The sequence below is a fragment of the Macaca thibetana genome, chromosome 4 (genome assembly GCF_024542745.1).
Source record: "Macaca thibetana thibetana isolate TM-01 chromosome 4, ASM2454274v1, whole genome shotgun sequence".
In the NCBI taxonomy this organism is placed as follows: Eukaryota; Metazoa; Chordata; class Mammalia; order Primates; family Cercopithecidae; genus Macaca; species Macaca thibetana.
Genome location: NC_065581.1, coordinates 13,900,964 through 13,916,597, shown reverse-complemented (window position 1 = coordinate 13,916,597; position 15,634 = coordinate 13,900,964). Strand labels below are relative to the sequence as shown.

The following is a 15,634-nucleotide window of genomic DNA, read 5'->3' as shown; positions in this document are numbered from 1 at the left end:
TATTCGGAGGGGACAGGGACCCCCGATGGGCCGCCACCAACACAAACACGCCCCTCTCTCAGTCTCCCTCACACACCGCCTGTTTCTCCCCAGCGAGAGCGGAAGGCTAAAGCGGAGCGAGCCCAGGGCCAGTGGTATTCGCATCCTAGTAGGCACTCCTTTGCTTTCCCACACTGGACATTCCAACTGCCGTCGCTCCACCATCCGCCCACACACACCCTCCACCACCACCACCACACCTTTCTCCTGTGGAGCTGTACCCTCAAAATGGAAATTAACTTAAGGAAGGAGAAAGAGCAAGGCAAAGTGATGAAGTGTTGAGCAACTGTTACTCGGTGCTCCTGTTGCAACTGCCGCAGCATGCACGGAGCTGCCAAGGGACGCTGTGCCGCCTTCTCCCTCTCCCCCTCCTCCTCCTCCCTCTTTTACCAAGCTTTGCCTCTGCTGGATCTGGTCTCACTCCACCCAAACCGTGTATCTGTCTTGTTGAGGGCTCCCGTAGGAGAGAGGGGAAAGGGGGCTTTATCTCTGATGTAAACACAGGATACACTTGTAACCTCACAAGCTGAAACATAACTTTCAGGCTGCAGTATGGATCTCAGCTGCTGCCACAATGCGCAGCTACTGGCCGTGACTGCCTAAGCATCTACCATGAACCCTGAGTGACTCTGTGCCAAGGACCGGTCACGTACTGCAGGCCATGGCACTCAGGAGCAGAGAAAAGAAAGCTAACTTTTTGCCCTCCTGAGGAAATTCTTAGGGAGAGAAAAGTACTAGCAGACCCTTGGTCATGCTTCCTCTAAAGGACGAGCTAGAGGACAGCCTCCATGGGGGGCGTGAGTCATCCCCTCCATACTGTTTTCTTCAAAGATCCGTTGCTGAATCCAAAAGCTACAGTGTCTTTCTCTAAACCCTGGGGAACATGACATTTATTTTTTGGCTTTCGTGAATCACCAAAGGAATGTCAATAACTTATAATACAATCCACGGTAGCTGATGTTTTCCGGGTTTCCTACTTATCTGAGAAGTCACAAAGCAGAACAATGTGATTGCCATTTGAAAGTACACATATATTAACTAATGAAAAGATAAGATCTATTTCATGGTGGAAAAAGAAAACAGTTTATTCCTCGGAGAGACTGGCCACTTTCTTGTAGTGGGAATATTCTGAATGAAGTCAAAAATATTCCAGATGAAGTCAAAAGACAAGCCTTTTTGGCAGGCCCTTAAGCATTTGGCAATACCTGCCGAAATTCAAAATGCACATACATTTCTCCCAGCTATCTCAACTCTAGAGATCTGTCATACAGAAACACACAGATGTGTAACGATAGATACAAAAGGATATGCATTGCAAAAGTTTTGTAATAGTAAACGTTTGAAGCAACTGATATGCCCATCAATCGTGATATGGTTAAATATTGTGGCACATTCATACCATGTAATACTATGCATCCATTAATAAGAATAATATATATAAAATTCATAGATATTGATTTCTTTTTTTTTTTTTTTTTTTTTTTTTTTTTTTTTTTTTGAGACTGAGTCTGGCTCTGTCGCCCAGGCTGGAGTGCAGTGGCCGGATCTCAGCTCACTGCAAGCTCCGCCTCCCGGGTTCACACCATTCTCCTGCCTCAGCCTCCCGAGTAGCTGGGACTACAGGCGCCGCCACCTCGCCCGGCTAGTTTTTTGTATTTTTTAGTAGAGACGGGGTTTCACCATGTTCACCAGGATGGTCTCGATCTCCTGACCTCGTGATCCACCCGTCTCGGCCTCCCAAAGTGCTGGGATTACAGGCTTGAGCCACCGCGCCCGGCCCTGATTTCTTATTAAATGGAAAAGGGGGACTCAGAACAGTATGTGTGGGTGATCCCATTCTGTACAAAAGAAAAAAACTAGATAGATAGAAACGGAACAAAAACATAGAGATAAAGGTTTATAAGAATGCCTACCTAATTGCTACCGGTGGTAACCTGTCAACTACAAAAAAAATTGAAGGGATAGTTACCTGTTACGATGCACAATTTGGTACATATATTTGGTTGGTTTGGCTTTTTAAAATGAGCATTTATTAGTAATTTATCAATGAAGAATCAAAAACAAAGAGCTTTAATAAATATTTGTTGACCTACATGCACATTACTGCCTGATCAAAACCTGAATACGGAACAGGGAGGGACCATTAACTTGTCCATCCCTGCCCTCAGCTGAAGGCTTGGAAAAGTCCACATTGTGTCCGCACTTAGAGAATTGCTTAGTGACCTGGTCCTGCCTTATTCTGTGAGACATTCTTCCAGACATTCACTTTTCCAAAAGATGTTTAGCTTTATCTTAAGATCTGCTTCCATTCTGCCTCTTGGAGAAAATTAAAAGACTTATCAAGAAACCATCTTAAAATGTGCCACCTTACCTACCAGGGGATATCATTTGAATAGGTTAAGTGGCAGCTTTTAGTCTATTTAGCCAAACTGAAAATGAAGGTACTAAAACTTAAAAATTAATGTGTGAATACATAACTAGTCTTTCTTATTCTCACCATTTTTGAAATGAGGTTAAAATAATGAATTTGCTTTCCTAAAAAGATCTAGAGCTGCACAGTCTAATTCAGTAACTGCTAGCCACATATGAATTAGCTACTGAATTGACATGTTCAGTAAGTGCAAAATACACACCAGATTTTAAAGACTTGGAACAATAACTTTAAAAAAATAATATGTTATTAATAGTATTTATATTGGTTACATGTTAAAATATATTTTGAATTTATTGAGTTAAATAAAATGTGTTATTAAAATCACTAACATTTGTTCCTTTTCACTTTTTTAACATGATTATTAGAAATTTTTAAATTATATATGTTGACATTTTGGACAGCTCTGTTTTAGAATTAGTGTTTATAGCAAAATATCATTAAGAAATCTAAAGTTAGCTATTCTTCTTAACCTTCAGTGAAAATGTAATTACCTCATTAATGCTCCCCAACTCATAAATATGCCACAGTATGGCAATTTCTGTTAAATAATTTCAACTTATTAGAATACTATTATATGCAAGCATTAGCTTATGCGTTTATATTTTAGAAAGATTTTAGCACAGACACTAAAGTTGGATTACCTGGACCTGAATCTCAGCTCTGTTTATCAACTACATGACCTCAGCAAGTAATTTAATACATCTGTTCCTCAGTTTCCTTACCTATAAAATAGCGATTATAATAGTATAATAGTACTTACCTCCTTCAGTTGTAAAAAGTAGATGCCTGATTGTGTACAATGCTGAATAAATGTTAACTATTATTACTTTTATTATTATACTTTGCTGGGTCTCTCACTTTTTTTTTTTTTTTTTTTGAGACAGAGTCACACTCTGTTGCCTAGGCTGGAGTGCAGTGGCATGATCTCAGCTCACTGCAACCTCCACCTCCTGGTTCAAGCAATTCTCCTGTCTCAGCCTCCTGAGTAGCTGGGACTACAGGCGCGTGCCACCATGCCCAGCTAATTTTTTGTATTTTTAGTGGAAATGGGATTTCACCATGTTAGCCAGGATAGTCTCAATCTCCTGACCTCATGATCGGCCCGCCTCGGCCTCCCAAAGTGCTGGAGTGAGCCACTGTGCCTGGCCAGCTCTCTCACTTATTCTGTTAACCTTCAATTCAAGTTAGTCTATATATGTATATATAAATCTATATATATTCATCTATATATATAGATAAATCTCTCATCTTCCTTTAAATGGTCTGATTGGAACTGTAACTGAGACATCAAAAGTTCATTCTGTTTACCCTTGAACTAACTGTAAAGTTATCAAAATTAAAGAGATATTTTGATTCAAGTTAGTAAAATAAACCAGAAATTTCAATAACCAGATCAGCATCTATAATAATTTCATTTTGATAAATATTAAATTTTTTAGGTTTAACAAAATGCAGCAAATGTTATCAAGTGGTTTAAAGTCAGTTTATTGTAGTCAGATTTCTAATGTTTAAAGTAAATAATACATCCCTACTAAAACATTTGTATAAAAATTTTCCTATTCCCTAACTTGAAATTTGTCTATCCAAATCCTTATTTTTTCCTCAATTATACATCATAATCATAACTGGCATTTATTGCACACTGTGTCCAAGGTTGCACAGTTATTTAGTAGCAGAATTACCAGACTATTAACCACTACATCCTACAGCTTCAACAAAGGGGAAAAGAACATTTCTTAACCTTTACTTCTTGACACAATCAAACACTAAAAGGAAAAGCAACTATCCTAAGAAATATCTTAAAATTATTTAAGAGCTTGAGCTCAATTATCTTATCCCACTAAGTCATGCATTTTGGAATAAGCAGAAGGAAAATGCAAGCTTTGATGTTTGCTCATTACTATCTCATTAAGCAACAACTCCTTCAGCCCCTGCCTTCTGGCCATGTTCTGACATTGTTTAATGAGGTGATATCAATACATTCAAAACACATTTAAAAATACTTGTTTATGTCTTAGATTTTTTGTTAAAATACTTGTTTATGTCTTAAAATTAGTTTTCTTCATGGATAGCTTTTGAATTTGACTGGAAAAACCTAGCCCCAGCCATTTAAAAGGGTTGAAAAAGAAAAATACATCTCAGCTGAGTCTATAGAAGCCAGAAACTTAGAACTCACAATTTCCTATCTTCCCAATAGCCACCCTTAGGGCACTGGGCAAATCTGTTCTAAAAGGCAAATATTGACTAAGATATGCCTGTAAGTAAAGAAAAATGTACTTTTTAATACACTGCTCCTAAGTGGTTTGAACATCCTTGTTCCAAGGAGTTATGTTGGTCCCTCAAATTCAACAACCTGTGGCCATAGTGGGGAGTTTAAATCAAATTTTTTTCAAAGGCTCCAAGGGGTGCCCAATTAACCTTCTCAATTCCTTAATCATAGGTGAATCTCTTCGAGAAATTAAAGATTCAGCCAAATGACAAGAATTCTACCCAACTTGAAATTAGTTCTGTGTATGATGCCTTGGTTTACAAAGACTATGGTCTACCCTACTGGCTTTAGCAATAAAGAAATTAAAGAACACCCAGCTTTCTTATCAATGCCAAACAGTCCCATAATTGCTGATAGAAGCGAAGGAGACTGTCTTCTCATTTCAGTCCATTCCACAGAGATAAGATAAATTTTGAAATATCCTTGCTACTAAACCAAGTATTGTGAAAAATGTTGTCAATAATTGATAGTGGTGATACATTTAACCACCAAACTATCTGGCACATCAGTAATTGCCACTGATCGCAGAAGTGTATCCTCTGAGAATCTTGGAAAATATAGCCAAAAGTAAATGGGATTGAGAAGCACTGTCTTATTCATCATTTCTTATGCCCTTGTGTTTGTTGTATAAGTCATTTAAAAATATATATGTTTTAACAAAGGGGAAAACGGCATGGAAACAGAGAGTTAAAAAACTGCAGGTCATCAAATTTTAGCAAAAGAAAAGAAAGCAACTAATACATTGCAGTTCTCTGCCAAGAGCTCTCTACAGAGAGATCCAACATGATATCTCAACTGAACGTATAATTTGATATTGATAAGGTCAGATGAAAGTAAACTTGTTATGTACTTTAACCTGATTTTAAGTAAATTTTGTTTTAAATACATTAACTTTGGGCTATCTTGAAAATTGTTGTATTTAGAGAGTTAGTGTAAAGATATCATTTCTTTTCTTGGGTCATTAAGTAGAAACATCTCTTTTCACGGCCCCTCCACATCCCACCTTCCCCACACTCACAGTTTATCTCATCTCAGTGGCAAAAAGGTGTCAGAATATGACCTAGTTCCAATAGTATCTGTTTTAAATTTCATTATCTGTTTACTCACTTATTGATCTCTGACACAGCTGCAAATTAGCTCTTAGCAGAATGGAAATGATTTGTTTCTAGTTTCCTCATCTATAAAATGAGGGTGGTGAGGTCTGTTCTTATCTCCAGGAAAGAATTAGATCGTTCAGTAAAGCTCACTGATCAAAGGCTCTTTGAGACTAATGTTGCAATAGTATTGGAGTGAGAGACTAGAAGGGCTATCAAAGGAAATTTGTACATGGTACACATCATCATTATAATAGTAAAACTATTTTAAAGGCCCTCTTTGTGACTATATCTTTTGAACATTATAAATGAAGAAGTCTGCACCATCAAAGGCAAGCCAAGGGTGTTGTGACCAGACAGGCTCTTCATGGATGAGGTACTCAGTGTGTCAAGGGAAAGATGCAACACAGCATTTTCCACTGACACCTGGCCACCCAGCTGAGAGTGTACCTTGCTTTGCTGGATAGCTACCGATCACAGGAAATACCCAGACACAGGCTTGTAAACTGCAGCCAGATGTGGCAGATTAGGTCAGAGTGAAGATCTGGAACAAGCTCTGCTCACTGGGGTGGGGTGGATCTAGAAAGGGGGAGAGTAGAGTTGCCAGATGAAATACAATTCACGCAATACTTGGAACATAAGGACACTAAACCATCTATTCTTTGTGTTTATCTGAAATTCAAATCTAACTGGGCATCCTGTATTATTATTTGCTAAATCAACTAACCCTTGACAGGGAGCTCAGGGAAGATTTTAATATTTGTAGATGTGGCTCCTAGGAAGATCCTATTCTAGTGAGCAGAACCAGATCAACACAGTATTAGTCAATGGCCAATAAGAGATAAGCAGTCAGCAAAGTAAGTAGGGAGGCTGAGGGAGAGGAAGAGCAAGTTATTAGAAATGGCACAAGATTAAGGTCACATTAACCAAAGCAAACTGACAGTGAGGCCCAAAACAATAGGCTCAAGGGGTGGCCTCTGCCTCTGTACCATTCACAAAACCAAACCCTCCCATCAGAGACACCTCACTTCTATTTCCCTGGAGATGTATCAGATTGCCCAACAAGGAGGTAGAGTCTAAGAAATTCACCCCAAATATGCACCACCACCACGAATGCGACCTTCTCCCTAATTAATGGTTTAAAGACCACTCTATTTTGTGGAGAGTGGATTTGTGGGGAGCAAGATGAAGTCAAGAAGACCCATGAGCAGAGTAGTTCAGGAGGTTAAGTAAAAGAAAATAGTGGATGGGAGGTTGTCAAGGTGTGTAGTGGTGGAGACAGAGAGAGGTAAAAACTCTAAAGAAGCATTTTGGAGGAAGAACAGAGAGGACTCGCTAAGGGGCCTCCTCCAAGACATAAGGGAGAGGAAAGTGCCAAGAACCCCTCACAGGTTTCTGGCCTTCCATGAAGGATTCTGTGTTATGGGAGAAAGGCTGAGCCAATTTGATGATCTTTCCTGAAAGAAGAGACTGGGATCAGTTGGTAGAAGTGGATATAGCTGAGATGTCATGATACATGACTAAGACTAACCGCTGTACTGATCCCTGGGTAGGGGGAAGATAAGCAACTGCAAAGAGAAACAGAGAGGCCGAGGCAGGTGGATCTCCTGAGGTCAGGAGTTCGAGACCAGCCTGACCAACATCGTGAAACCCCATCTCCACTAAAAATACAAAAATCAGCTGAGCATGGTGGCACATGCCTGTAATCCCAGCTACTCAGGAGACTGAGGCAGGAGAATCGCTTGAACCCGGGAGGCAGAGGTTGCAGTGTACCAAGCTCATGCCATTGTACTCCAGCCTGGGCAACAAGAGTGAAACTCTGTCTCAAAAAAAAGAGAGAAACAGAGACAAGAGCTTTGTGGCTCCTATGAGTCACAAAGGGTAGCCTTTCTTTCTTTCTGGTCTTGGAACTCATCAAATGCATTCCTTTCTGGGCCCTCTGCCCCTCTGTTCGTTCCCCAGCCTGGAATGCTTTTCCTCCCAGCTTCTCACAAGACTGTCTCACAAGACTTGTGCCTCTCAGCTCTCAGCTTTCCACTCAAATGTTACCTACTCAAAGAGAACTTCCCTGACAACCTAATCTGAAATAGTCCTTAGTTTCTCATTATCACATTGCCCTCTTTTATTGTTTTCCAAATATTTACCATTTTCTGACATTGTCATGATGCTCACATGTGTATTGTCCTTCTCTGCCACCACACCCTCTAGAATGTGAGTCCAAGGGGACTTGCCTGTTTTTTTCATGCTGACAACTCAGCTTCTAGAACAGCACCAGGTACAGTGATCACTCAGTAAACACCTGACGAAGGGCAAACAGACAGCTTCCCAGTGCCCGGTTTTAGTTCACAGGGAGCCAGCTTTCATTTCTTTCCTGCCCTCGGATGCTATAAAATAGCCATGTCCTTAAAATAACTTTTTTTTTAAAATATCCTTTGAGTGGTTTCTTTTTCATACCAACAAAAGGGCTGAACCAGAACACACATAGGAGTCTAAGTGAGCAGAAGGGCTGGATGAAGGCCAGGGAATGTGTCAACTAGGTCAGCCTCTAATACCTCTAATAAGAAGAGCTATAGGTTTGTAAATGTTAGAACAGGTTTGTCAAGAGAAGGAAAATCCATCATGTGAGATGCTAACTTACTACCTGTTGATGAACATTGGCCAATTCAAAGGTTTTATTTCTTCATGCAATATTATGTACTGCCTTCCTTCTTCCTTCTCTGTACAATCTCTGGGCTGGGCCAGAGATCCAGAGATGAATAACGGGTGGCCCCAGCCCTGAGGAAAGGCTGTCTGCAGATAAGGAAAGGGTGACAGTTAATAACAGCCTAGGTGGTATGTGCTGTGTAACCATTGGAAGATCATGCTTGGGGCCCTGCAGGGTATTAAGAAGGTGATGTTGGCACTGGCCTCTGAGGCAACAGAAGAAGGGAGGTCATTCCAGGTAGAGGAAGCAACAAATGCAAGCCGTGGAGACACTGAGCCAGCATATCAAGTTCTGAGGCTCAATTCCACAGGGACAGAATTCAGGGTGTTCATGGGCTGATGGCAGGAAATGACACCAGGCCAGTAGCAAGGTCCCAGATTGTATGGACCTGTGTGCAGAAAACTCATTTTCTTTAGTAACATTAAAATCCAGAATAGTAAAATCCAACCCTGGAAAAATGCTTTCCTGGTTACCAAGACCTCACTGGTGACCAGAATATGGCACTGCTTCTTCCCAGATTTTACCTCCCCTTGGAACTCTCAATGCTTATGCTGTCATTCTTGGGCTGGCCTGAGGGTTCCCTTGTCCTGCGCACTGAGGAGCTGGGACTTTATCCGTTAGTGACCACACATATGCACACACCCTTTCTTGCAGGCTCTTTGGCATTATTTATGAAACTGCATTCAAATGAGTTTAGCAAATTTAAAAGCCCAATGTGATTAATAATTAAGTACATTGGAAGTTAACAGGCCTGTTGGTTTCAGTCCTGATTTCCATGGACAGTTTTAGTCCTGGTTTCCATGGACAGATATACAGTGTCGCCAAGACCAGCACCATTGTTAGCCTCATCAATGACAGCTTGCCAGAGACAGGCAGGGGGCCAGGAATCCCCCAAAGCTGCCTGTTGATTTGGCTGATGGAGACCTTAGACTCACAAGGGGCTTCAGTTAACTTATTTAACAGAAAAGACATTCACTAGAACTGTTGGATTTTAATGAAAACAAATCTTTAGTCTGGAAGGGTACCCTGTTCTTTCAGAAACTCACACTACAGATGCAAGCCGGGGTGAAACTTCTCTCCTGGCTCTAGCCATTTGCTGCATTCTATCAACTCCATATTCAGGTTTCAGATTGACCTTCCTACACCCTTTCATTTCCACTATCCTAGTAAGGACTTTCTGTATTTTATCTGAAATATCCTAATAGTTTCTTAACTGGTCATGTGGTCTTCCATCTCTCCCATCTTTGGTCTTCCCACTCTTTGCTGCTGGCTTAACCTTCACATAGCTTTGAACATGTCATGCCTTGCCCCTAAATACTCCATGACTCCCCATTGCCTACAGAACGACAATCTTACCCAACTCTTTTGCTGCCTCCGTTTTTCCCATTGTAACACCCATTATATTGTCTTCATGCCCTGCCTAAACTAAGATACAGTATTCTTCTGTAACAACATGTTCATTCAGCTTTGGAGTGCCCTTTTCCTCCCACTCTCCCAGGTTCAAATAGTACCCACCCTTCAATGCTCACTTCAAATGCCCTCACTGGCAGGAAACAATCTCTCATTCTTTGGGTGGGATGGATTCTGTCTCATCTATCATCACCTGTAGCATATAACCTTGTATCTCTCTTGCAGAGCTTACAACCTTACATTTTTGTGCTCAAGTGGCATTTGCATACGTCAAGAACAAAAGTTTGGTGCCTTATCTTTGAATCCCACGTAGCCCCTAGTGTGGCGTCTTGCCCTCCCTTGGCAGTTATTTTGCTGAATTAATGAGTTATGTATTTTGTTCAACATAGAATTCCCACCCCAGGTGTAACTTCCATCAGGGGTCAGTGCTGTGGCATTATGTTTAGCTGACCAGTGAACGCGCACATCAAAGGTTTGTTTTGTCTTTCTATTTTGTATGGGAAGTGGTGGTTGGTTGGTTGGGGTTTTGTTTGTTTTGGGGTTAAGGCAAACTGAAGAGATGCCAGTTTGTAAAATGTGGCCTGGAAATTAACTTGCCTCATTGCTCCAAAAGCACTCTTATTGGCACCAAAGCACAGCTTTGGAATTGCAGTCTGAGCTTCCTTTCCCCAGTCCCTAATTACTCATGGGTGCTTCTTTTGTGGGAAGGTCTTTTTCCTTTCTTGGACTTTTGCCCTGTTTAACAGCCCTGAACACCCTAGTACTGGAGACACATTTGTTTTCATCAGCTTTTACTCCAAAAGGATTTTACAGGATCAATTTGCTTAAGCAAACTTTTAATTTGGTTTTGTTTTTCTCTTCAGGGACTTTATTTGTAAAACTGTAATGCATGTGCACAAAATCAGATGACTAAGATGATTGAAGTGCTGGGGAGGAGAAAGCCAGCTCACCTCAGGGGATGTGGGGACAAACTCACTGCATACACCTCAGATGGATGCACTGGTTGTTTTCACGCTTGTGGTAGCAAATGTTAAATTATTAAAGTTCTCCTGTCAGGTAGGATGCTTTTAACTATGAGGAGGGAAATAACTGAATAAAAGCAGTCCAAATGATAGGTGTTTATTTCACAAAACAAGACATCCAGAGGTAGGCGATTCCAGCAGCTCATGGTGTCAGCAAAGGCTGGGCTCTTGTGATCTCCGCTCTGTTTACCCAGTTGGTTGGCAGGAGCTTCCCTTACGAGAACAAAATGGCTGGCATGGCTGCGAACTTCATGTCTTCACACAAATACATCCAAACAGAAGGAAATGGAAGGTGACAAATGCATTTCTCATCCTCCTACTCCCTTTCATTAGGGAGCAACATTTTTCCCAGAAACCCTCAGTGGCTGAAGTCTCAATATATTGAATGGGGTCACGTGCTCATCCCTGAGCCAATCATAGTCAAAGGGAATTTCTGAAACTATGATTGGCATGGGCCAATCAAATCATTCCCTGGGGCTGGACACACTGGCAGGTTAAAAAAAAAAAAAGACTTCTAAGAGTATGAAAAAGGAAATGGTTGTTGAGCAACACCTGCCAAATGCTTGCTACTGCTCTCCATCTAGTTCAATGCCAAGGTTCTTATAAACAGTAAATCAGCACTTTTGTGAGCGAATGAAGAATTTCCTATGTAAATGAATCCAAACCCAGTCATATAACAATAATAACCTACATTGGTATCATCATCATCATCATCATCATCATCATCAACAGGGATCATGATGAAAGGTTGAATGTAAAAGACCAGGATTGTCCACTTGATTTAAGCTGTAGCTTGTTTTATTGTCCTGGATATTTTTATACACAGTTACCGAAAACACTTATCTTATATTCACCTAAATTAAGCTGAAAGGCTATCACTATTCATTGTTTTCATGTTGACTGCTAAATTAAATAGGGGCTTATGTATAATTATTTGACGTGGAGGCTTGTCCTGACTTGTGGGAAAATTCCTCTCAATCTGTCCATCACCATCAGCTTTCATTCATTCAAACTGAGTCACCCAACCTTTATCACTTCCTGCTAGCCTGACTATAGCTGTCATTTATCTCTTATCACTGCTTCACAGTATGCCTCCTTGTGTCCTTCGTTTTTGTGTTGTTCTTTCTCGCCTCAAATTTATTTTATTTACTTTTGCATGGATTTACTCATCCCCCATGTCTTGGCGTTCACACGTTTACTGCAATGTTCTTTTTGAACACGTTGTAATCTAACATTGCCCACAGATATATAAATTCCTCCATGGGAAGCCTTCAAGGTTACAAATCACATGTAAGACTACAAATATCAGAGTGCTCTTTGAAGCTGTGCTCCATTTTGAGCCATTTAAGAGACTGCAGTGGGAATGAACAGCGCAATTGAGCAATTCAAGAAGGATGACTGAAATGCCAGGGAACAGAAAGATAGCTCAGCCTCAAAGAAAACTCAGAGGACCTCGGGGCAAACTAGCTGCCAATACTGTAAAGAGACAGGAGGAGCACAAATGCTGATGGAGGACGGTTGTGGAAAGCTGATTTAAGGAAGATAACGTTGCAAGAAGGATAACTACTGGCCAGGCGCAGTGGCTTACGCCTGTAATCCCAGCACTTTGGGAGGCTGAGGTGGGCTGATCATGTGAGGCCAGGAGTTCAAAACCAGCCTCGCCAACATGGAAAAATACCATCTCTACTAAAAAGACAAAATTATCCAGGCATGGTGGCAGGCACCTGTAATCTCAGCTACTCAGGAGGCTGAGGCAGGAGAATTGCTTGAACCCGGGAGGTGGAGGCTGCAGTGAGCTGAGGTCGTGCCACTGCACTCCAGCCTGGGCAACAGAGCAAGACTCTGTCTCACAAAAAGAAAAAAAGAAGAAAAAAGATAACTACGAGGAGAAACAATGGTAGAGAATGTGATTATATGCTAATTCAGGCTTTCTTTGATACTCTGTAACTTTAAGTCACTTAATAGAATGCCAAGGCTTGTTTCTACTTCCCCATCTTTCTCCATAGCCTGGGATCCACTCCCTTCCTCCTTAGACACAACCGTGACACAGAAGAGGAATGTGGAACACCTAATAGTTTCTCACAGAAAAAGAACCATTCTGACTTCAAGCAAGATCTTTCTGCAGATTTAGTTCCCTTGAAATCTTCTGATAATACATAATGAAAAATGAAACAGGCAATATTTCATGGACATGCTTGCATATTATTTCACTTTACTTCTATAAACTCCCAAATCCCCAACCAATTTTATTGCCTGCACCCTCATTTTCTTCTTTTTAACAGCCCCACCACCACCATCTGTGCATTTTGACCTGACTCATCTCCCAGGTTCAAAAATAATAATAATAAATTCTAAGAAAAAATGATCCCCTGTGTAAGTGGATGACTCTGAGTTTGTCCTGGCTAATCCTTTAGCGCCTAGCTAACATGATACCACCGAGTCTCAAACCAGGTGCAGTAGCCTTGGCTCTATGGCAGCTCCACCCTAAGCCTGCCTTGCTTTTCTGTATATAAAATGAAGGGGGTTTAACTAGGTAATCGCACACACAGATCTCCTCTCTCACAAGCAGTATGGCCTATGATTAAGAGCAGAATTTCTGAAGTCCCTCCAGTTTTACACAAGAGATTCTAATGCGGCCTTTCTTGTAAACTAAGAAATCTTAGGCAATTATAATGGTAATTATAATACCATACCCAGTAATTATAATACCATACCCAGGCTTAGGTAAGAAGAAATCTTCATACCCCTGTGTCTTGAGTTTTCCATCTGTAAAATGGGCAAGATTAAATTACCTACCTGGTGAGATTGTGCTAAAGATTTAAAGAGTTAACATATGCAAAATGCTTAGAATACTACCTGGCAAATAAGTTCTACATAAGTAGCTGTAGCTGATTATGGATTCTTTTTTAAAAAACAGCTTTCTCGAGATATAATTCAAATGCCACACAATTCACTCACTTTAAGTGTATAACTCAATGGTTTTCAGTATATTTACAGAGTTGGAAAACCATTAGCACAATCAATTTCTGAACGTTTCTATCACCTCAAAAAAATACCCTATGCCCTTAAGCTATTACCTTCTGATCCTCCTACACTTTGTCCCCAGCCCGAGGCAATCACTAATCTGCTTTTCGTGTCTACAGATTTGCATACTCTGGAGATTTCGTATAAATGGAATGATACAATATGTGGCCTCTTGTGGCTGGCTTCTTTCACTCAGCATCATGTTTTCAAGGTTCATATGTGCTGTAGTGTGAATCAGTACTTCATGCATTACATTGTATGAATATACCCATTTATCAGTTGATGGACATTTGAGTCGTTCCCACATTTTAGCTATTATGAGTAATCCTGCTATGAACAGTCATGTACAAGTTTTGTGTGGATCTGGTTTTTCATTTTCTTTGGGTATAAACCTAGAAATAGAATTTCATAGGTAATTCTACGTTAAATCATTTGAGGAACCACTAGACTGTTTTCCAAACTGGCTGCATTATTTTTCATTTTCACCAGCAGCGTATGAGGGTTCCAATTTTCTACATCTTTACCAACATTTGTTTTCTGACTTTTTGACTCTAGCCATCTTAGTTGGTGTGAAGTAGTACCTCATTTTGGTTTTGATTTGCGTTTCTCCAGTGACTAATGATGTTGAACTTTTTTGCATGCGCTTATTGGCCATTTGTAAGCTTTGGATTCTTATAAACGATCTATTTCTGTTGCTTCAGGAGACTTTATACAGCCGGAGACACCCAGAGTAGATCCAGATCCTAGATTTCCATGAGAGTTTGAGGATCCAGTCCACTACATCTCGGTCCTTACAATATGAGGCTATTAGCCAAGTTCTTTTTATTTTATTTTAAGTTCCAGGGTACATGTGCAGGATGTGCAGGTTTGTTACATAGGTAAATGTGTGCCATGGTAGTTTGCTGCACCTATCAACCCATCACCTAAGTATTAAGCCCAGCATGTATTAGCTCTTTTTTCTGTGCTCTCCCTCTCCCTGCCCCCTACCATACAGGCCCCAGTGTGTGTTGTTCCCCACCCTATGCCCGTGTGTTCTCATTGTTCAGCCCCCACTCATGAGAGAGAACATGCGATGTTTGGTTTTCTGTTCCTGCGTTAGTTTGCTGAGGATAATAATTAGCCAAATTCTTGATGTTACACCACTCCAAGCGAAACTGGAAGAGTAGGATATTCCATCTTGAATTTGATCAGGCCCTTGTTTAGCTTCCATTTCTATTCTGGCTTCTTTCATTTCTATGAAAACCTGAAAACCCTAAGACATCCCTTTTAGCCCAGGGTCTTCCAGAAGTTCCAATTATCATAACTTGAATTTCTTAAATTCTTCTGCTGTTTTCTATCTTTTTCCTATGTGTAGAACCTCTCACTGTAAAGTCTTCAAGGTTATGGAACATGTGCATCACTCATTATGCACACGGTAGTAATCTGTACCTACTGGCTGAGAATGTGATCCAAGTCTTACCACGTTCCAAGAAGCAGCTTCCTTAAAGTAGCTAAAGCCGTTTACACTGGGTTTGTGACTTTGAACAAATTAATTTACTTTTATTTCCTCATTGACCAAATGAGATTCATAACTAGTTTGTAGAGCTCTTGTGAGGAGCAAATAGGATGATGTATATAAAGCATTTGGCACGGTGCTAA

At 40.6% G+C, this 15,634-nt stretch overlaps 1 protein-coding gene across 1 annotated transcript in view; it reads right to left on the bottom strand.

Moving 5' to 3' along the window:
• Window positions 1-374, bottom strand: part of RNF182 (ring finger protein 182) — a 54,743-nt gene extending 54,369 nt beyond the window's left edge. Inside the window, exon 1 of the mRNA XM_050789338.1 lies at window positions 240-374. The gene's annotated coding sequence lies outside the window, so the exon portion shown is untranslated. The remainder of the gene's footprint in view (window positions 1-239) is intronic.
• Between the last annotated feature and the right edge of the window lie 15,260 nt (window positions 375-15,634).